General features: G+C 45.0%; 1 long non-coding RNA gene across 1 annotated transcript; it reads left to right on the top strand.

The window, feature by feature from the left end:
• The first annotated feature begins 19,541 nt into the window (after nucleotides 1–19,541).
• Nucleotides 19,542–22,765, top strand: LOC117508342. Its single transcript, XR_004560059.1, has 3 exons — nucleotides 19,542–19,708; nucleotides 21,457–21,460; nucleotides 22,756–22,765. It is a non-coding gene; the product is annotated as an uncharacterized LOC117508342 (long non-coding RNA).
• The last annotated feature ends 235 nt before the right edge of the window (nucleotides 22,766–23,000 follow it).

The raw sequence follows: 23,000 nt of genomic DNA, 5'->3' as shown, positions 1-23,000 counted from the left end.
AAAAACGACACCAAGGTTGGTGACTGTAGTGGAAAGAGCGATATTTTGACCAGAAAAAGCAATGCTGAGGATTTTGTGTTGTTGAATTTGATGGACAGTGCCAATTTGGATTTTGAACTGTTAAGATGGAGAAAATTTTGCTGCATCCAAGCCTTAATCTCCTCCAGACAGGCTGTGAGAGTGGAAAGAGGGGTAGCTAGAGAAGGAGAGGAAACAGAGTGATAGAAATGGAGCAAAAGCAAATGGGGTCTCAGACACACTGCCACCCAGCCTCAGATACAACTACAACTACAAGTATCTGAACTGTCTTGTACAAGCAATGTTTCAGAATGACAAGCTAACACAAAATATTGTGAAGTCTATTTTTTAGAAAGATCTTAACCTTAATTGTGAGTTCAGGATGCTTTCCTGACGCTTTCAAACATGCTGTGGTGAGACCATTGCTTAAAACACCACACCTTGACACTTCTGTTCTAATTTTAGACCTGTGTCAAATTTGTCTTTTATTTCAAAAATTATTGAAAAAGCTGTTTTTAAACAGTTACATGTGTTCTTAGATAGTAATTTTATTCTTGAAAAATTTTAGTCAGGGTTCAGAACAAGGCACAACACAGAATGTGCACTCCTCAAAGTCCACAATGATGTGGCTCTGTCGCTTGATGCTAAATGTCCAGTTCTTTTAGTGCTTCTTGACTGGACAGCAGCATTTGATACTGTTGATCACAGGATCCTCTTGTCTCGTTTAAAGCACCATGTCGGCATTTGTGGCACAGCATTAAAGTGGTTTAGTTCCTATCTAATGAACAGAACATTTTCTGTCATGATAGGTGACTTGTCTTCCTCTGCTGCAACCTTGTCTTGTGGAGTACCCCAGGGTTCCATTTTGGGCCCCATTTTGTTTTGTCTTTATATGTTACCACTGGGCTCCATTATGGAGTATGTCTTTTCATTGCTATGCAGATGACCTGCAGATTTATCTGCCAGTGTCTTCAAATACATATGACGCTATCAGACGTTTGTCAGACTGCATGGCTGATATAAAGCTGTGGCTACAGCAAAATTTTCTTCATTTGAATGAGGACAAAACTGATTACATTTTGTTTGGTGACCCTGCTCTTCTAGGTTCTGGTTTGTTGTCTGCGTCTTTGAAACCTATAGTAAGAAATCTTGGGGTGGTATTTGACAATTCTTTTAGATTTGACAAACAAATTGACAGCGTGGTAAGAACAAGTTTTTATCAGCTGCGTCTTTTATCTAAGGTTAAACCATTTTTAAACCACACTGACCTTGAAAAAACTATCCACGCTTTTATCAGCTCTAGAATTGACTATTGTAATGCCCTTTATGTTGGAGTTCCTCAGACATCTCTGAGTCGTCTCTAGCTGGTGCAAAATGCTGCAGCCCGATTTTTAACAAACATATCAAGACATCAGCACATCACCCCAGTTCTCTTTAATTTGCACTGGCTTCCAGTCTCTTTTAGAGTTGATTTTAAAATTTTGATGTTTGTCTTTAAAGCCCTTAATGGCCTGGCCCCTCCTTATTTGACGGACCTTTTGCATCCTCGTGTCTCAAACAGGTCTTTGAAGTCTGTAAATTAGCTTTTACTGGAAGTGCCCAGGTCCAGGTCTAAACGCTGGGGTGATCGGGCCTTCTCTGTTGCTGGGCCCAAACTTTGGAATAAATTGCCCCCTGAAATGAGAATCATCTCTGACTTGGAGCTTTTTAAGTCCAGGCTCAAGACGTATTTGTTCAGGCTGGCTTTTAACACTCAGTAGCATGATGGCGCTTTATTTTATGCTACTAAATGTTTTTATGCATATTTTATTTAATTGTTTTTGTAATGGTTTTACTGCTGGATATTTGTTTTTACCATGTTTTGTTTTTAAATTTTGTTGTAAAGCACCTTGGTCACTTTGAGTGTTGTAAAGGGCTCTAGAAATAAACTTGATTGATTGATTGATTGATTGAATGGTTTCGTCAATACTTAGTGGTTACCAGTGTTGTTACAAAAACAAAACAAAACAAAACAACAAAAATGCCTTTTGTGTGAAACACAGACAGGAACAGCTAAGTTAGTTATGTCAAGCCAGGAATCAGGTTTTGTGATAATTTAGTAGCAATTCTGATAAATGTTCTCGTTTTGGAGGAAGTAAGTAACTTATAGCTATTCCATCTGTGATAACTGTGATTTGTATCTTTCTTTACACCCATGATAAAGATGATGAGAAAATAAAGAGCACAGAGTGCAGATCCTGCATCAAAATGAATACGAGGAGACATGACCTTGGATGTGAAGTGTGAAATTCCTCCTGTGTGCAGTGATTGCAGTTGAGTGCTTCCTTCCTTCCTTTCAACAACAGAGTCAAACACACACTCACACACAGCCCAGGGTTCTCATTGTCACATTTACTTACCACTGTTTAACCGATATACTGGGGGATAAAATCAAACTGCACCCTTTGTCTCCCCTGCTCCCACAGCAAATTCCTCACCCACTAGAATCCACTCTGATCATGCTCACAACATGCATGTGGTGAAAGTAAATAAAGCGACTCAGCATGTATTGTTCACTTCTGATATCATTTGTGCTTTTTACTTTGAGTGAATGTGCTAAATACGAGGTCTGTTAGAAAAGTATCCGACCTTTTTATTTTTTTCAAAAACCATATGGATTTGAAACACATGTGATTGCATCAGCCAAACTTGAACCTTTGTGCGCATGCGTGAGTTTTTTCACGCCTGTCGGTTGCGTCATTCGCCTGTGAGCAGGCTTTGTGTGATCACTGGTCCACCCCTCTCATCGTTTTTTTATTGTGAATAAATGTCTGAACTCCCCCTCTAGCTGCCACCTTATCGTGGTGGGGGAGTGTGCGTACCCGGATGATCCTAGGAGCTATGTTGTTGGGGGCTTTGTGCTCCCTGTAGGGTCTCCCAAGGCAAACAGGTCCTAGGTAACGGGTCCGGAGCCCAGCTGGGCTCAGCCCAAAAAAGTGACATGGGCCCGCCCTCCTGTGGGTTCACCACCTGCATAGGGGGCCATGGGGGTCGGGTGCAGAGAGGATTGGGTAGCGGTCGAGGGCGGGTGGCCCGGCGGCCCGGTCCATGCTCACAGCCCCTGGCTGTTGCGACGTGGAATGTCACCTCGCTAGGGGGGAAGGAACCTGAGCTTGTGCGGGAGGTTGAGAGATACCGACTAGAGATAGTCGGGCTCGCCCCCACGCACAGCTTGGGCTCTGGTACCCAACTCCTGGAGAGGGGCTGGACGCTTCATTTTTCTGGCGTCACCCACGGGGAGAGGCGGAGAGCTGGGGTCGCATTGCTTATTGCTCCTCGGCTCAGTCGCCAAGTGTTGGAGTTCACTCCGGTGAACGAGAGGGTCGCGTCCCTATGCCTTCGGGTCGGGGACAGGTCTCTCACCGTTGTCTCGGCCTATGGGCTGAGCGGCAGTGCAGAGTAACCGACCTTCCTGGAGTCCCTGGGAGGGGTACTAGATAGCGCGCCGACTGGGGACTCCATTGTTCTCCTGGGGGATTTCAACACCCACGTGGGCGGCGACAGTGAGACCTGGAGGGGGGTGATTGGGAAGCACGGCCTCCCCGATCTGAACCCGAGTGGTATTCAGTTGTTGGACTTCTGTGCTAGTCACAGTTTGTCCATCACGAACACCATGTTTGAGCACAAGGGTGTCCATAAGTGCACGTGGCACCAGGACACCCTGAGCCGGAGGTCGATGATCGACTTTGTAGTCGTATCATCTGACCTTCGGCCACGTGTCTCGGACACTCGGGTGAAGAGAGGGGCAGAGCTGTTGACTGATCACCACCTGGTGGTGAGTTGGATCCGCTGGGAGGGTAGAAGCCGGTCAGAACGGGCAGGCCCAAACATATCGTGAGGGTCTGTTGGGAACGACTGGCAAGGTCTTCAACTCCCACCTCTGGGAGAGCTTCTCCCAGATCCCGGGGGAGGCTGGAGAAATGGAGTCCGAGTGGACCATGTTCTCCACCTCCATTGTTGATGCGGCTGCTCGTAGCTGTAGTCACAAGGTCTCTGGTGCCTGTCGCGGCGGAAATCCCCAAACCCGGTGGTGGACACCGGAAGTAAGGGATGCCGTCAAGCTGAAGAAGGAGTCCTACTTATCTTTGTTGGTAGGTGGAACCCCAGAGGCAGCTGACAGGTACAGGCAGGCCAAGCGTGCTGCAGCCCGTGCGGTCGCAGAGGCAAAAACTCGGGTCTGGGAGGAGTTCGGGGAGGCTATGGAGGAGGACTATTGGTCGGCCTCGAGGAGATTCTGGCAAACCGTCCGACGCCTCAGGAGGCGGAAGCAGCTCTCCACCAGCACTGACTGGGGATGTTGTCAGGCAGTGGAAGGAGTACTTTGAGGATCTCCTCAATCCCATCGTCACGTCTTCCGAAGAGGAAGCAGAGACTGGGGACTCAGAGGCGGACTCATCCATTACCCAGGCCGAAGTCACCGAGGTGGTTAGAAAGCTCCTCGGTGGCAAGGCTCCTGGGGTGGATGAAATCCGTCCTGAGTACCTTAAGTCTCTGGATGTTGTGGGGCTGTCTTGGCTGACACGCCTCTGCAACATCGCGTGGCGATTGGGGACAGTGCCTCTGGATTGGCAGACTGGGGTGGTGGTCCCTCTGTTTAAGAAGGGGGACCGGAGGGTGTGTTCCAACTGTAGGGGATCACACTCCTCAACCTCCCCGGTAAGGTCTATTCCAGAGTACTGGAGAGGAGAATTCGACTGATGGTCGAACCTCGGATTCAGGAGGAGCAGTGTGGTTTTCGTCCTGGTTGCGGCACACTGGACCAGCTCTACACGCTCCATCGGGTGCTCGAGGGTTCATGGGAGTTTGCCCAACCAGTCCACATGTGTTTTGTGGATCTGGAGAAGGCGTTCGACCGTGTCCCTCGGGGCACCCTGTGGGGAGTGCTCCGGGAGTACGGGGTCCGGGGTTCTTTGCTAAGGGCTATCCAGTCCCTGTACGACCGCAGCAGCAGCTTGGTTCGCATTGCCGGTAGTAAGTCAAACCTGTTTCCAGTGCACGTTGGCCTCCGCCAGGGCTGCCCTTTGTCACCGGTTCTGTTCATTATTTTTATGGACAGAATTTCTAGGCGCAGCCAGGGTGTAGAGGGGTCTGGTTTGGGAACCACAGAATCTCGTCTCTGCTATTTGCGGACGATGTGATTCTGTTGGCTTCGTCAAATCAGGACCTTCAGCGTGCACTGGGGCGGTTTGCAGCCAAGTGTGAAGCGTCCGGGATGAAGATCAGCACCTCCAAATCCGAGGCCATGGTTCTCGTCCGGAAAAAGGTGCTTTGCCCTCTTCAGGTCGGTGGAGTGTCCTTGCCTCAAGTGGAGGAGTTTAAGTATCTCGGGGTCTTGTTCACGAGTGAAGGACGGATGGAGCGTGAGATCGATAGATGGATCGGTGCAGCATCTGCAGTGATGCGGTCACTGTATCGGACCATCGTGGTGAAGAGAGAGCTGAGTAGGGGGGCAGAGCTCTCGATTTACCGATCGATCTACGTTCCGATCCTCACCTATGGTCATGAGATTTGGCTCATGACCGAAAGAACGAGATCGCGAGTACAAGGGGCCGAGATGAGTTTCCTCCGCAGGGTGGCTGGGCGCTCCCTTAGTGATAGGGTGAGGAGCTCGGTCACTCGGGAGGAGCTCGGAGTCGAGCCGCTGCTCCTCCACGTCGAAAGGAGTCAGTTGAGGTGGCTCGGGCATCTTTTCTGGATGCCCCCTGGACGCCTCGCTGGAGAGGTGTTCCGGGCACGTCCCACTGGGAGGAGGCCCCGGGGAAGACCCGGGACACGCTGGAGGGACTACATCTCTCGGCTGGCTTGGGAATGGCTTGGGGTTCCCCCGGAGGAGCTGGGGGAGGTGTGTGTGGATCGGGAGGTCTGGGCGGCTCTGCTTGAGCTGCTGCCCCCGTGACCCGACTCCAGATAAAGTGGAAGAAAATGGATGGATGGATGGACGGATGGATACATGTCTGAACGATTTGGAGCTTTGCTGCATCAATTTTTTTCCAGAAACTGTGAGAGACCTCCAGGTGGACACATTTGGAAAATTAATTAGACATTTATTCGCAATCAAAAAAACGACGAGAGGGTGGACCAGTGCTCACAAAAAGCCTGCTCACAGGCGAATGACGCAACCGACAGGCGTGAAAAAACTCACGCATGCGCACGAAGGTTCAAGCTTGGCTGATGCAATCATACGTGATTCAAATCCATATGGTTTTTGAAAAAATAAAAATGTTGGATACCTTTCTAACAGACCTCATATTACCAATTACACATACAAATGTTCACAAAAGCAAGCGAAATACTCTCCAACATGTGTTTGTAGAGACGTAGTGGCTTGGAGGATAGAGTGGTGGGCCTGTAATGAGGATCCTTGGGTCAATTCCCCATCAGACAGGCAAGTCAGTAAGGTGCCTTTGAGCAATGTCCTTAATACCCAAGTTGCTCCTGGTGTGCAGTTGTGCACTTTGCATATTGAAATCAGTGTTTGTGAGTGGGTGAAAATGAGGCATCATTGTAAAGTGCATTGAGTGTCCTCATCAGATAGAAACTGTTCCACAAATGTAGTCCATTTATAGTCAGGTCCATAAGTATTCAGACAATGACACACTTTTTGTAATTTTGCCTCTGGATACCACCACCATGGAGTTGAAGTGAAATAAGAAGTACTTGTAGTGTACAATTTAAGCTTTAATTTAGGGGATTTCATCACCCATGTTTCACCCAGCTTTGGCAGACAGACACAGATGTACAGCCCCTGGCAAAAATTATGGAATCACCGGCCTCGGAGGATGTTCATTCAGTTGTTTAATTTTGTAGGAAAAAAAAGCAGATCACAGACAGACAAGTCATTTCAAATGGCAACTTTCTGGCTTTAAGAAACACTATAAGAAATCAGGAAAAAAAATTGTGGCAGTCAGTAACGGTTACTTTTTTAGACCAAGCAGAGGGAAGAAAATATGGAATCACTCAATTCTGAGGAAAAAAATATGGAATCATGAAAAACAAAAGAACGCTCCAACACATCACTAGTATTTTGTTGCACCACCTCTGGCTTTTATAACAGCTTGCAGTCTCTGAGGCATGGACTTAATGAGTGACAAACAGTACGCTTCATCAATCTGGCTCCAACTTTCTCTGATTGCTGTTTCCAGATCAGCTTTGCAGGTTGGAGCCTTGTCATGGACCATTTTCTTCAACTTCCACCAAAGATTTTCAATTGGATTAAGATCCAGACTATTTGCAGGCCATGACATTGACCCTATGTGTCTTTTTGCAAGGAGTGTTTTCACAGTTTTTCGGCTCTATGGCAAGATGCATTATCATCTTGAAAAATGATTTCATCATCCCCAAACATCCTTTCAATTGATGGGATAAGAAAAGTGTCCAAAATATCAATGTAAACTTGTGCATTTATTGATGATGTAATGACAGCCATCTCCCCAGTGCCTTTACCTAAGGTCTAAAAAGTAACCGTTACTGACTGCCACCATTTTTTTCCTGATTTCTTATAGTGTTTCTTAAAGCCAGAAAGTTGCCATTTGAAATGACTTTAGTTTTGTGTCATGTCTGTGATCTGCTTTTTTTCTACAAAATTAAACAACTGAATGAACATCCTCTGAGGCCGGTGATTCCATAATTATTGCCATGGGTTGTATTATCAAGTTGGTTTACCTGTATCACTGTATCACTTAGACTGCCAACTTTCTTAAGGGCCCCTTCACATGTAGTGCAAAGTTTGGACGAAGTGCACACTTAGTGTGCATGACGCAGGAATCGTGCGCAAACCGTGTAATGTCGTCCCTGCCTCCAGTGCCTCGTACACTTGATGCTACAACTATTTGCGCACACAAGCGCCTGAAAGGTAAAGTGTGCGCTATGCGAACCCATTCCACTCTCTCACGGCAGGTGTCGGCCAAATTTCAGGTGACACACACGAACATCTAACACCACTCGCATGGCACTTAGAAAATGTGTGGCCAGTCGCACTCTTGGCACAATAACAGACTACAGACAATCACTGTCGTACTGTTGTGAATTTTGTCTAAGTTCCCCATGAGTGTGACTTTGCAAACACACACTCTGACACGTGGGTGTGTACGTTCCACTCACGGGAGGCGTGGCTTCTGACAGAAGCAGCTGTGGTGATCTGTCATTCTGGACATTCCAGTTACACAACACCTACTGTGTTTGGACAGTCATGGACTAACAACTGTTCACTGTGAGGTCCATGTGTCTGATTGCTGTATTAATGTGGATAGAAATGAAAACATATATTGCCGTGGTGGCGACGAGCTGCAGCAAGCGAGCACACGCACAGAGTGGGCACTGACAGCCCCCCAGGTTGAAACGGACCATCAGATCAGAACACGCAGCGGGCGATCTGACGGTCACGTCACCCATGTGAGCTCTGTTCCACATGACACGGTGTCTGTGCTGTGGCACGTTGTCCAAAAGACATGCATGTCGGGGCGGCCGACTGGACGCACCTGACCAGTAGATGTGGACATGATCAGAGCACACTGCTTCTCATTCATGTCATTTCATGACTGTATGTCTGTGACCATGGGTCATCACCAGAGGAACAGTCAGATCATATTTGTATTGCTCGCTTGATAAATGCAGTGTTTTTATATGGTGTAAGATTTAAATTTTTTCTGTAATACTTCCATGTCCTTCCTGATATGAGGCAGCTTCCCGCAGCTTTCAAAGAACAGCTCTGTAGCTCAGTGGTAAAGTCTCTGACTGGGAATCAGAGGTTTTGAAAGGCGCATGTTCGCGTCCCGGGTGGTGTGTTTTTTTCTTCTAACCCCTCGCGTGAGTCACAGACCACGAGATTCACAACTGCGAAACAGAGAATTGTCATTTCTCGGGGAACCACAAATGCATCATGGGAACAGCAATTTCAGTGTGGCTGGGTGGCAGAAAAGTTTTTTAATCTAAATTTCAGACTGTAACTGATGGCCTGACTGATACTAGCAACTGGAAGCAATGATTCTCAGTGGATTTAATCCTACACGTACAGTGCACATGGAAAGTGTTTACAGCGCTTCACTTTTGCCACATTTTGGTATGATACAGCCTTATTCCAAAATGGATGAAATTCATTTTTTCTTCAAAATTCTACACCCAGTACCCCATAATGACAATGTGGAAAAAGTTTTTTTTTTTTTTTTTTTTTTTTGAGATTTAGAGCTTGAGAAGTGCTGCAAAGAGGATGGGCAAAACTGCCCAAAGATAGGTGCACCATGTTTGTGGCATCATATTCAAGAAGACTTGAGGCTGTAATTACTGCCAAAGGTACATCAATAAAGTATTGAGCAAAGGGTGTGAATATTTATGTACATGTGATTGCTTGGTTTTTCTTATTTTTTGTAAATCTGCACAAATTTGAAAAACTTTTTTCATGCTGTCATTATGGGGTGTAGTAGAATTTTGAGGGAACAAATGAATTTACTCCATTTTGGAATAGGGCTATAACATAACAAAATGTGGAAAAAGTGAAGTGCTGTGAATACTTCCGGATGCACCATATCTTGAAAATTATGAAATGTTTTAGAACTCATTTGCGCTATGCAATGCAATGGGCTGTTAACATGTGGTGAGTGTGTGAACTGCCTCTGCTGTGAGTCTGGAAATCACTTTGTGAATTCAGGAGTTCACTTTTATGTAGGAAAAACCTAAACTGCTGTTAAAACAAACAGCTGAAGTTATTTGTCATATAGCTGAAAATGATGGATAGTTTATTTTAATGTAATTTTACTGTTTTACTTAAAAATGAAATGTCGCACCAAGTTTTTCACGAATTGATTTGTCAACTTTAAAAATACAATAACAAATGTATCATTTATAAATGATAAATTTTGGGTAGAATCAAATGTTTGCCAAATTTTGTTTTTCTATCTACAAGTGGGCTGTCAATGAAAAACACTGAAAAAAGGTCAAATAACCAGAAGCAAAAGCTGCCAAACAAACACATTAAAATGAAGGTAAAATGCCCCAATACAAATGAAGTGAAAACAATAAATTTACATTCTGATTATGACTTAAATTTTATAATGACATATCAGTCAGTTATTGTTTGAACTTTAATCTTGACCAAATGCCTTGTAAGTTTGATTTTATACTAAATTTACATTTACAAATGTGACTAAAAATTTACAACAATAAATATGGAGTCAAAACACCATGAACATCAGAGACATGGACCGTGACATCTGGGCTCTGTTTGTTTTTCTAAGCTGCTAGTAAAACTTTCAGTATGGATAAATGCACAAGTAAACTTCTAAACCTTTCCAAAAGGTGAATCAAGGGAATGGTGAACTCATCTTGTTTATGAAGTTTTTGTTTGGGGAGGTGATGGTCTAGTGGTTAAGCATTAGACTTGAGACCAGAAGATCCTTGGTTCAAATCCCAGCCTGACTGGAAAATCACTAAGGGCCCTTGGGCAAGGTCCTTAATCCCCTATTGCTTGCAGTGTGTTGTGAGCACCTTGTATGGCAGCACCCTCACATCGGGGTGAATGTGAGGCATTATTGTAAAGAGCTTTGAGCTTCTGATGCAGATGGAAAAGCGCTATATAAATGCAGTCCATTTACCATTTCTTTGGCTTGTAGACCTGGCACTGTTTACTACAATACTCCCTCAAGTCACCCTTAGCCAGGACAGTTTTGAACCCATGTCCACTAAGTCAACAGTGCAGACTGCTGTAACCAAGCTATAATCATTTTAAATCAACTAAAATACATTAGGCCCTGCGATAGACTGGTGTCCTGTCTAGGATGTACCCTGTCTTGCACCCTATGACTGCTGAGATAGGCTACATCCCCCGTGACCCTTGATTATAGAAAATGTTCATTTTCACGGGAATTTATATAGTGTTGCTGATACCTGGTACACAGTAAAATCACCAGTGTTAAGGGCCGCTGACATGAGCATGCCTTTGACTCACACACTAGCACGACCTGTGTCATGCTGGAGAGTAAACTCATCTTTAATGTGCTGACGTGAGAGGGGCGCCGGTGCATGCTACTGCACACAGAGAATTTTGAAATGTTCCAAAAAAATCGCAAACCCTATCTCCGCAGAAATATTTTATTTTGTTTTGGTGGTGGTGGTGGGGGGTGTCGCTACGCCTGGTGAGGCCCTTTCTGGAATGAGTTGAATACTCCTGCTTTAGAGGATTGCCTTGCTTTTGTGAAAAGCTGAACACTGAGCAATTTCTTACTTTTAAATGCAAAGAAGACTGAAATGATGGTCCTTGGTCCACCGAGACATAGACACATTTGACCAGCAAACACTTAGACTAGACTCGTGCCTCATACATCACAATGACAAAGTGAAGAACTTTGTCTGCATAGAGAAATCATGAGTGTTTTTTTCCACCTTCATAATATAGTGAAGATTTGTCCCATCCTGTCGGTGGCTGATGCAGAGACTTTGATCCATGCATTTGCCTTCTTTAGGCTGGATTGTTGCAATGTCCTAATCTCTGGTTAACCACAGTCCAGCATTAGGGGTCTCCAATTGGTTCAAAATGCTGCTGCCAGAATTTTGACAAGAAGCACAAAATTTGAACACCTTATACCCATTTTGGCCTCCATTGTCTTCCTGTCTCTATGAGGTCTGATTTTAAGGTTCTGTTACTCACTTATAAAATTATTCATGGACTAATGCCTCCCTACCTAGCTAATCTAATTGCAACCTACATACCAGCCCTTGCTCTGTGTTCTCAGTACTATTTTGTCTCCCCAAGATTTAAAAAAATGTCAGCAGGCCACAGGGCCTTCTCTTATTTTCTGCCTGCCTTGTGGAATGATCTCCCTGCAGAGATAAAACAATCAGATTCCGTAGAGATATTCAAGTCAAAAGTAAAGACGCATCTATTCTCCCTGTCTTATGGGTAGCATTTCGGTGTAGTATGGAATTATGTTTCCTCTCCTTTTTATTCATGTTATTCGCAACAGACCAGGTCTCAGCCTCACTACATCTAAATCTGGGTCTGTTAGTGAAGCACAGTGTTGTGCTGTGGCATGCCTGATGCCAGCCAGCTGCTGAAGAGACACAAGTCTCGTTTGTTGGGTCTCTGTTTAAGATGGAGTTGGGCAGACCTGTGTTGCCAGAATGTACCATCTCATCATGTGTCAATGTTTGGTCTCCTTATGCACGGTTTCCATGTAGATCTTTGAGCTCCTTGTGTCATTTTTGAACTGCCCCCCCCCCCCCCCCCCCCCACACACACACACACTTCAGCTAAGCTAAGATGTTACTTCCTGGTTTTTCCTTATCACTCTTGCCTGTGTACTTGCTCGGGTGGAGGGGGGGTGCTTGGTAAGGTATTCATATTGACCTCTTGTCACGATTTGCCCTTGCTCAGGTCTTGACCATTATTTTCTATCAATATTCCTGTTTTGATATCTTTTATTTGCTTTTTCGATCATCTGTTTATTTTTCTTTTGTCACTGAGTTTTGATTCTGTAGCCACACACATGCTTGGTGCCATTCTTGTTTTGTTTAGCCTCTGATCCACTGTCTTTGATTTTCGTTCATGATTGCTTTTGTCACATGTTATATTTGGCAGGTTTACCACTGTAGTTTTGGTTTATTTATTTTGTGTTTTGTACGTTTTCCACTCATCAGTCCCATTCTAGTTGCAGCCTTGATTTAATTGTTACCTTCTTTTCAGTCTTAGCCATTTGTTGCCAAGTATTATTCTGTTCATGTTAAGATTCCATTCTGTCTTTAGGTTTTGTGTTTTTCTCAGGGTGGATATTTAAGTATTGTTAGTTCATGGTTTCTAGTCATGTACCTGCTGTCACTGCACTCCCTTGTCTGTTCCTCCTCATCTTCGTTCTCATGTTTCATGTCCAGTTTCATTTGGACCACTGTCATGCCCTCTGATCACTACACTCTCTTGCCCTTCACCAGTACTTCCTCATTCCTGTTGGCCACGCCCTGTTTTGTTTGTCTTCTCCGGGCCCACTTGTCACTTCACCTCTTGCCTTGTCTCTCATCTTTGTTTGTCCACACCCTCCTCCTGCCAGCTCACCACCTGTATCCCATCACTGCCCAATTAACCACTGAGTATTTAAGCCCTGTAAGTTTTATTTCCAGTTGCTATTTCATTGATTTTGATATCTCCGTTCCAGCTCTCCTGCCTTTGTTCATTATTGCCTCACCGTGCCGGACCGTGCTTGTTTTCCTGGACCTCGTTTTTTTTTTGTCTCTGCACACTTACTACTGTTTGCCGTGCTCTCGACCTCAGCCTGTTTTTTGACGATGCCATTGTCTTACGCCTGCCTGTACCTTCGTCTCGCTGACTGCTACTTTGTGTACCAGACCACTGCCTGAATTTACGATAAAGCCTTTTATATCCTACCACCTGATTGTGAGTCTGTGAGAACCTGATACCTCTGTGGTTAGACCTCACCTGTGTGAAGCGCCTTGAGGCAGTAATGTTGTCATTTGGCGCTATATAACTAAAATAAAATAAATTGAAACGAATAAGCATTCTTAGTAGGTAATGATATCTTGGGTGACATTAGGTCCACTGATGATGCAACTGTTACTGAGGCAATATGCAAGTCATACTTTGTTATCTCTTCTAAGTCCCTGTTGGTAAATGATATAATAATTGATCAACGTATTGATTTATTCTGCCTAACAGAAACCTGGTTACAGCAGGATGAATATGTTAGTTTAAATGAGTCAACACCCCCGAGTCACACTAACTGTCAGAATGCTCGTAGCACGGGCCGGGGCGGAGGATTAGCAGCAATCTTCCATTCCAGCTTATTAATTAATCAAAAACCTAGACAGAGCTTTAATTCATTTGAAAGCTTGTCTCTTAGTCTTGTCCATCCAAATTGGAAGTCCCAAAAACCAGTTTTATTTGTTATTATCTATCGTCCACCTGGTCGTTACTGTGAGTTTCTCTGTGAATTTTCAGACCTTTTGTCTGACTTAGTGCTTAGCTCAGATAAGATAATTATAGTGGGCGATTTTAACATCCACACAGATGCTGAGAATGACAGCCTCAACACTGCATTTAATCTATTATTAGACTCTATTGGCTTTGCTCAAAAAGTAAATGAGTCCACCCACCACTTTAATCATATCTTAGATCTTGTTCTGACTTATGGTATGGAAATAGAAGACTTAACAGTATTCCCTGAAAACTCCCTTCTGTCTGATCATTTTTTAATAACATTTACATTTACCCTGATGGACTACCCAGCAGTGGGGAATAAGTTTCATTACACTAGAAGTCTTTCAGAAAGCGCTGTAACTAGGTTTAAGGATATGATTCCTTCTTTATGTTCTCTAATGTCATATACCAACACAGAGCAGAGTAGCTACCTAAACTCTGTAAGGGAGTTAGAGTATCTCGTCAATAGTTTTACATCCTCATTGAAGACAACTTTGGATGCTGTAGCTCCTCTGAAAAAGAGAGCTTTAAATCAGAAGTGCCTGACTCCGTGGTATAACTCACAAACTCGTAGCTTAAAGCAGATAACCCGTAAGTTGGAGAGGAAATGGCGTCTCACTAATTTAGAAGATCTTCACTTAGCCTGGAAAAAGAGTTTGTTGCTCTATAAAAAAGCCCTCCGTAAAGCTAGGACATCTTTCTACTCATCACTAATTGAAGAAAATAAGAACAACCCCAGGTTTCTTTTCAGCACTGTAGCCAGGCTGACAAAGAGTCGGAGCTCTATTGAGCTGAGTATTCCATTAACTTTAACTAGTAATGACTTCATGACTTTCTTTGCTAACAAAATTTTAACTATTAGAGAAAAAATTGCTCATAACCATCCCAAAGACGTATCGTTATCTTTGGCTGCTTTCAGTGATGCCGGTATTTGGTTAGACTCTTTCTCTCCGATTGTTCTGTCTGAGTTATTTTTATTAGTTACTTCATCCAAACCATCAACATGTTTATTAGATCCCATTCCTACCAGGCTGCTCAAGGAAGCCCTACCATTATTTAATGCTTCAATCTTAAATATGATCAATCTATCTTTGGTAGTTGGCTATGTACCACAGGCTTTTAAGGTGGCAGTAATTAAACCATTACTTAAAAAGCCATCACTTGACCCAGCTATCTTAGCTAATTATAGGCCAATCTCCAACCTTCCTTTTCTCTCAAAAATTCTTGAAAGGGTAGTTGTAAAACAGCTAACTGATCATCTGCAGAGGAATGGTCTATTTGAAGAGTTTCAGTCAGGTTTTAGAATTCATCATAGTACAGAAACAGCATTAGTGAAGGTTACAAATGATCTTCTTATGGCCTCGGACAGTGGACTCATCTCTGTGCTTGTTCTGTTAGACCTCAGTGCTGCTTTTGATACTGTTGACCATAAAATTTATTACAGAGATTAGAGCATGCCATAGGTATTAAAGGCACTGCACTGCGGTGGTTTGAATCATATTTGTCTAATAGATTACAATTTGTTCATGTAAATGGGGAATCTTCTTCACAGACTAAAGTTAATTATGGAGTTACACAAGGTTCTGTGCTAGGACCAATTTTATTCACTTTATACTTGCTTCCCTTAGGCAGTATTATTAGACGGTATTGCTTAAATTTTCATTGTTACGCAGATGATACCCAGCTTTATCTATCCATGAAGCCAGAGGACACACACCAATTAGCTAAACTGCAGGATTGTCTTACAGACATAAAGACATGGATGACCTCTAATTTCCTGCTTTTAAACTCAGATAAAACTGAAGTTATTGTACTTGGCCCCACAAATCTTAGAAACATGGTGTCTAACCAGATCCTTACTGTGGATGGCATTACCCTGACCTCTAGTAATACTGTGAGAAATCTTGGAGTCATTTTTGATCAGGATATGTCATTCAAAGCGCATATTAAACAAATATGTAGGACTGCTTTTTTGCATTTACGCAATATCTCTAAAATCAGAAAGGTCTTGTCTCAGAGTGATGCTGAAAAACTAATTCATGCATTTATTTCCTCTAGGCTGGACTATTGTAATTCATTATTATCAGGTTGTCCTAAAAGTTCCCTGAAAAGCCTTCAGTTAATTCAAAATGCTGCAGCTAGAGTACTGACGGGGACTAGAAGGAGAGAGCATATCTCACCCATATTGGCCTCTCTTCATTGGCTTCCTGTTAATTCTAGAATAGAATTTAAAATTCTTCTTCTTACTTATAAGGTTTTGAATAATCAGCTCCCATCTTATGTTAGGGACCTCGTAGTACCATATCACCCCAATAGAGCGCTTCGCTCTCAGACTGCAGGCTTACTTGTAGTTCCTAGGGTTTGTAAGAGTAGAATGGGAGGCAGAGCCTTCAGCTTTCAGGCTCCTCTCCTGTGGAACCAGCTCCCAATTCAGATCAGGGAGACAGACACCCTCTCTACTTTTAAGATTAGGCTTAAAACTTTCCTTTTTGCTAAAGCTTATAGTTAGGGCTGGATCAGGTGACCCTGAACCATCCCTTAGTTATGCTGCTATAGACGTAGACTGCTGGGGGGTTCCCATGATGCACTGTTTCTTTCTCTTTTTGCTCTGTATGCACCACTCTGCATTTAATCATTAGTGATCGATCTCTGCTCCCCTCCACAGCATGTCTTTTTCCTGGTTCTCTCCCTCAGCCCCAACCAGTCCCAGCAGAAGACTGCCCCTCCCTGAGCCTGGTTCTGCTGGAGGTTTCTTCCTGTTAAAAGGGAGTTTTTCCTTCCCACTGTAGCCAAGTGCTTGCTCACAGGGGGTCGTTTTGACCGTTGGGGTTTTACATAATTATTGTATGGCCTTGCCTTACAATATAAAGCGCCTTGGGGCAACTGTTTGTTGTGATTTGGCGCTATATAAAAAAAATTGATTGATTGATTATACCTGCCCCAAACCACATGTTATGAAAACCATCACCCAGTCTGCAAAACATGTGCGTTAAGCAAACAGCAGAACAAAGTTTAGACTATTAGCCTTAGCTTAGCTTCCCTTTTCTGGGAACTCCAGGATGAGGGCTTTTCCAGGCTTCATTCGACCCACCCAGCTCACATCAGTCTCGCTCACACTCCACCTGTTGATGCATTTATGGGTTGGCTGGGACTTACAGAAAGTTAAGCACCACCAGGATGGTGACATCCAGAACTGCCCCATTTGAGTTTCAAAACCGCTCCTCAGAAAATGTACGGGAGACATCATGGTGAGTTTGAGTGTATATATACAATCTATGATCAGGACCCAAAGCAATTTTGTGAAATTGTGAATGCAACATCGTGTAGCACAAGCATGTGCTCCCAAACCTGACCTGACCTGTGGAAGAGAGCAGCACTGGGGCAGAACGTGTCCTCAGTAAATCTTGCGCAGAATGACAAAGGCCTCTAAAATTTGCAGCCAGGTCTGTATTGCATCCTCCCTCTTAAATGATCATATCTCAGTCTGCCTCTGGTAATGAACTTAGCCCATGCCAAGAATCCAGTGCTAAATCCACTTTAAATGACAGGAAGGATCATTGACCCACTGGCCTGATTCAGCTGTGTTTTCTTCCCAAAGCTACAGAAACCAAAGCTTGTTGAATTTATCTGACATCTCAGAGGAGAAAAATAAGGATAAGACGTGAAATAAACCTCATCAACATGCTGCTTCAGAAAGAGGGGATTTGTAAAGAATGAACAATTTTGTGCAGCGCACCACTGAATGACTCAGAGGATGAAACAGTAGAGCCATACATTTGTAAAGCAGGCTAGAACATTGAGATCTAGTACAGATTTCAGTTAGAGCACCGCGCTGGCAGAGTGCAAACCTCCGCCAGCACTAGTTTCCAATTCCAAAAATTTTTACCTTGGAAAAAAATTTAAATGTCAAAGTCGTGTTAGAAGTGGTTTTTCATAAACTAAAATATAAAAATATTGATGAAAAGGGATTTTCAGTGTTAAAATCAATTATCCAGTAAATCCGTAATACAGATCAGATGCGGCTCAAACTTAGTCTATTCTTTAAGAGTGACAGTTTGCACCTCACAAACAAACAGGGGTGATAACATAACTTCCTCAAACTTTGTTGGTGGAGGTAATAAACATGTTTATAGCCTGGTACAAAAAAAGGTATTTGTTGTTTTTTTTTTTTTGTTTTTTTTTTTGTTTGGTTTTTTGGAGTTTTTTTTTAAATATATATATATACTAATTTCTGACTTTAAGACATTGTAAGCTATTACGTTATGCTTACAGTTTTGTCCAGGGCAATAGCAGTTTGTTTAAAAAGTGAGTAAAGCTCAAAAACCTTATAATTGCTTTTATTTCCATACACACAAATGGATTAGGAACACTGCACATTCTATTCTAAATCAAAACATGAAGAAAAATGTATCAAATATGTTGTTACTTTAGAGCATATGTGCAAACTGATTCCAGAAAGGGCCAAGGGGGTGCAGGTTTTCTTTGCAACCACCCACTCCACCAGGTGATTTCACTGATTAACTGATTCCATCTGTTTTAAGTGATGTTAATCAGTGAAATCACCTGGTGGAGTGGGTGGTTGCAAAGAAAACCTGCACCCCCTTGGCCCTTTCTGGAATGAGTTTGCACATATGCTTTAGAGAAAGTGAAGAAAAACAAATATTAGGCTGATTAAAAAATAGCAGAAGATTTATGTGTCCTGTGAATCAGTGAACTAATATTTAGTTGTATGATCACTGTTTCTGATTGCTGCATGGAGTCAACGAACTTCTGGCACCTGTGTACAGGTATTCCATGCCAGGGATCATTTGAATACATTCTACAATTCCTCTGCATTTCTTGGTTTTGCCTCTGAAACAACATTTTTTGATGTCACCACACACGTATTGGATTAAGGTCCCGAGATTGGACTGGCCACTTTAAACTGGCCACTTTAAACTTGTTGATTTGAAACCAAGATGCTACTAGCTTGGTAGTGTGTTTGGAATCGTCTTACTGAAACACACATTTCAAGGGCATTTCCTCTTTGGCATAAAACAACATGACCTCTTCAAGTATGCATCAGAATACTTGAAGAGGTCATGTGATAAATAGGCCCAACACCATAGTATGAGAAACATCCCCATATGATGATGCTTGCTCCACCATGCTTCACTGTCTTCACAGTGTACTGTGGCTTCAATTCAGGATTGGGGTCATCTGACAAACTGTTTGTGGCCTTGAGACACAAAAATAACAACCTTGCTTTCATCAGTCTACAAAATGTTGCACCATTTCTCTTTAGGTCAGGCAGTGTGTTCTTTGGCAAACTGTAACCTCTTCAGCATGTTTTTTTTCAACAGTGGGACTTTGTGGGGGCTTCTTGTCCATAGCTTGGCTTCACATAGGTGTCTTCTAATTGTTACAGTACTCACAGATAACTTTACGCCTTCTTTGATTACCCTGGAGCTGATCATTGGTTGTCTTTGCCATTATAGGTATTCTTAGATCCATTTGAATGGTAGTTTTCCATTTTCTTCCACGTCTTTCTGCTTTTTGTTGCCATTTTAAAGCATTTGAGATCATTTTAGCTGAGCATCATTTTCTGCACTTCTTTATGTGTTTTCTCGATGCTCTCCAGTCAAACTATGCTGTTCTTCCAAATGTCTGGAACGACCCATTTTACTCACATTTTCAGAGGAAAAATGCACTACAACCAGCAAGTACAACATTTTCTGTCTTTGTCCTTAAATAAAGGTCACAGAAAGAAAAATGTAGGCGGTGCAATTTGTTTAAACAGCCTAATATTAATTTTTCTTCCCTTTCTGTAAATTAATATCAAATTTGATCAGTTTCTCTCCATGTTCTGATTTGGAATAGAATGTGCAGTGTTCCCAATACATTTGTGTGTATGGATATAAAAGCTGTTTTAAAGGATTTTGAGCTTTACTCACTTTTTAAACACACTGCTTTTATTTTGAACACAAATATAAATAGCCAATGATGCAATCACAAAATGCTATGTTGGCTAGACTGCCTCATTTCAGAATGATTTGTTGGGAAAGTGTAGTGACACGGACCCACAACAGGGGGGGGTAAATGAACGGACAATGGATAAGCCAAAATATAACAATTTAATGTTGCAAATTGTGCACAACGGAATACAGACAAATGCAGTTTGAGAATGATAGTCAATTATACGAAAAGTGACGTGTGGGCAGGCTCGAGGATAGAAGACGTCTGTCCAGAGAAGAGCCGGGTCCCACACGGCTTCCACCGCCAACGGATCTGAAGAACACCGGAGCCGCCAAGTCCTGAGTCCCCAGGTGGCCACCGTCTCCAGCTGTCAGACCTGCTACTGCTGGCAGAAAGCAGAGACAGTTAATGGTGGGTGTGTGGATACACACCCAGTAAATCCTCACACACAGATCCAGTTCCTCCGGGAGGGAGCACCTCCACCTCCGAAGTAGGAACACAATAGCAGCTCCTGTTAACCACTTATCTGGTTGGAGTGAGAGGCGAGGACGTCGATTCTCTCACTGATCGCCAACCCAGCTGAAAGTGCACCACAGGAAAACGGCTGCAAACAGATCACACGTAAGTCACAGTTCAGACACAGCAGAGAATATTACCTAAGCGGTAGATGATATCTCGGCAGCGAAGTGGAGTTGCTGCCTGGCTTTTATGGTGATGTGGTGATGATGAGTGACAGTTGGTGCTGTTGATGAGTGACAGCTGTCACTCCCGGTTGCTCTGGCGCACTCTCGTGCCTGAAGCCCGCACTTCAGGCAGGGCGCCCTCTGGTGATGGGCCAGCAGTACCTCCTCTTCAGCGGCCCACACAACAGGACCCCCTCCTCAAGGGGTACCTCCTGGCGCCTGACCAGGCTTGTTGGGGTGTCGGATGTAGAAGTCGGCCAGGAGGGCCGGGTCCAGGATGAAGCTCCTCTTCACCCAGGAGCATTCCTCAGGTCCATACCCCTCCCAGTCCACCAAGTACTGGAACCCCCGGCCCTTCCTACGGACGTCCAGGAGCCGGCGTACTGTCCATGCTGGCTCTCCGTCGATGATCCGGGCAGGAGGCGGCGCCGGTCCGGGGGTGCAGAGTGGTGAAGTGTGGTAGGGCTTAATCTGTGACACATGAAAGACAGGATGGATCCGCAGTGAAGCTGGTAGGTTCAGCTTCACTGCGGCCAGACTGAGGACTTTGAGGATGGGGAATGGTCCAATAAATCTGTCCTTAAGTTTTTGGGATTCCACTTGCAGTGGGATGTCTTTGGTGGATAGCCAAACCTCCTGCCCGGGCTGGTATACAGGGGCCGTGGAACGCCGGCAGTCTGCATGGGCCTTGGCCGTCATTCGGGCTTTCAGCAGGGCAGCGCGGGCAGTACGCCACACCCGACGGCACCTCCTGAGGTGGGCCTGGACCAAGGGCACCCCGACCTCTCCCTCCACGAGCGGAAACAATGGGGGCTGGTACCCCAAACATACCTAAAATGGGGAGAGGCCGGTGGCAGATGAAATTTGGCTATTGTGAGCATACTCGATCCAGGCCAGATGGTTGCTCCAGGCCATCGGGTGCACCTAGGTCACGCAGCGGAGAGCCTGCTCCAAATCCTGGTTGGTCCGCTCTGCCTGTCCGTTTGTCTGGGGATGGTACCCGGACGAGAGGCTTACGGTGGCCCCCAGTTCCCTACAGAAACTCCTCCAGACTTGCGAGGAGAACTGGGGACCACGGTCAGTGACAACGTCAGATGGAATCCCATGCAGACGTACGACATGGTGGACCAGGAGGTCTGCTGTCTCCTGGGCCGTCGGGAGCTTTGGGAGGGCCACGAAGTGGGCCGCCTTGGAGAACCGGTCCACTATTGTGAAGATGGTGGTCATGCCCTGGGATGGCGGGAGGCCCGTGACGAAGTCCAGGCCGATGTGGGACCAGGGGCGGTGAGGCACAGGTAATGGCTGGAGGAGTCCCTGTGCCCGTTGGTGGTCAGCTTTTCACCTGGCGCAGGTGGTGCAGACCTGGATATACTCCCGGACGTCGGCTTCCATAGACGCCCACCAGAAGCGCTGCCGGACTACTGCCACGGTTCTTCGCACCCCTGGGTGACAGGAGAGCTTGGAACCATGACAGAAGTCCAAGACCGCAGCTCTGGCCTCTGGTGGGATGTATAACTTGTCCTTTGGGCCAGTTCCTGGGTCCGGGTTCCATGCCAGGGCCTCCCAGACGGTCTTCTCCACATCCCAGGTGAGGGTGGCCATGACAGTGGACTCGGGGATGATGGTTTCCGTGGGATCTGACAGCTCGGTTTTGACTTCCTCTTCGTGAACCCGGGACAAGGCGTCAGATCTTTGGTTCTTGGTCCCGGGGCGGTAGGTGATTTGGAAGTCAAAACGCCCAAAGAACAATGACCAGCGGGCTTGCCTGGGGTTCAGACGCTTGGCGGTCTGGATGTACTCCAGGTTCCGATGGTCCGTGAAAACCGTGAACCGCAGCTCCCTCCAACAGGTGTCTCCACTCCTCCCTGTGATTCCCAGACACAACCAATGTTACAGGCTGTGTCTGGTGTGTGATTAATGGGAGAAGGGTGCCATCTAGTGCCCATACCTTCAGTGGTGAAGGTAGGGCCACTAGAGGGAGCCCAACTTCCTTTGCCCATCTGCTATCCAGCAGATTCCCTTCCGACCCCATGTCCACCAGTGCTGGGGCGTGAAGGGTTAGATCCTCACTCAGGATCGTGACTGGGATGCATGCGGATTTATGGGGTTTCCCCGCGTGAGTGTTATGGCCCACCCTTAGCCCAGTCTCTAAGGGGGGGCGTTGTAGTTTAACCGCTTGGGGCAATTCTTCTGTATGTGCTCAGTCACAGAAAAAACACTCTCCGCGGGCCAGCCTCCATTGTCTGTTATCTGATTTGACTTTGGCCCTGCTCGTGTCCATAGCTTCGTCAGCAGGGGGAGCTGTTGCCACACGGAGCTCTCTGGCTGTGGAGTGTGGGGACGGCGGCACCCTTTCGGACCCGGAAGGAAGAGGGATGGCTCGTGCCCGG

Source organism: Thalassophryne amazonica, chromosome 4, assembly GCF_902500255.1.
Source record: "Thalassophryne amazonica chromosome 4, fThaAma1.1, whole genome shotgun sequence".
NCBI lineage: Eukaryota > Metazoa > Chordata > Actinopteri > Batrachoidiformes > Batrachoididae > Thalassophryne > Thalassophryne amazonica.
The sequence above is the reverse complement of the archived record's forward strand: the minus strand, read 5'-3'. Positions and strand labels throughout refer to the sequence as shown.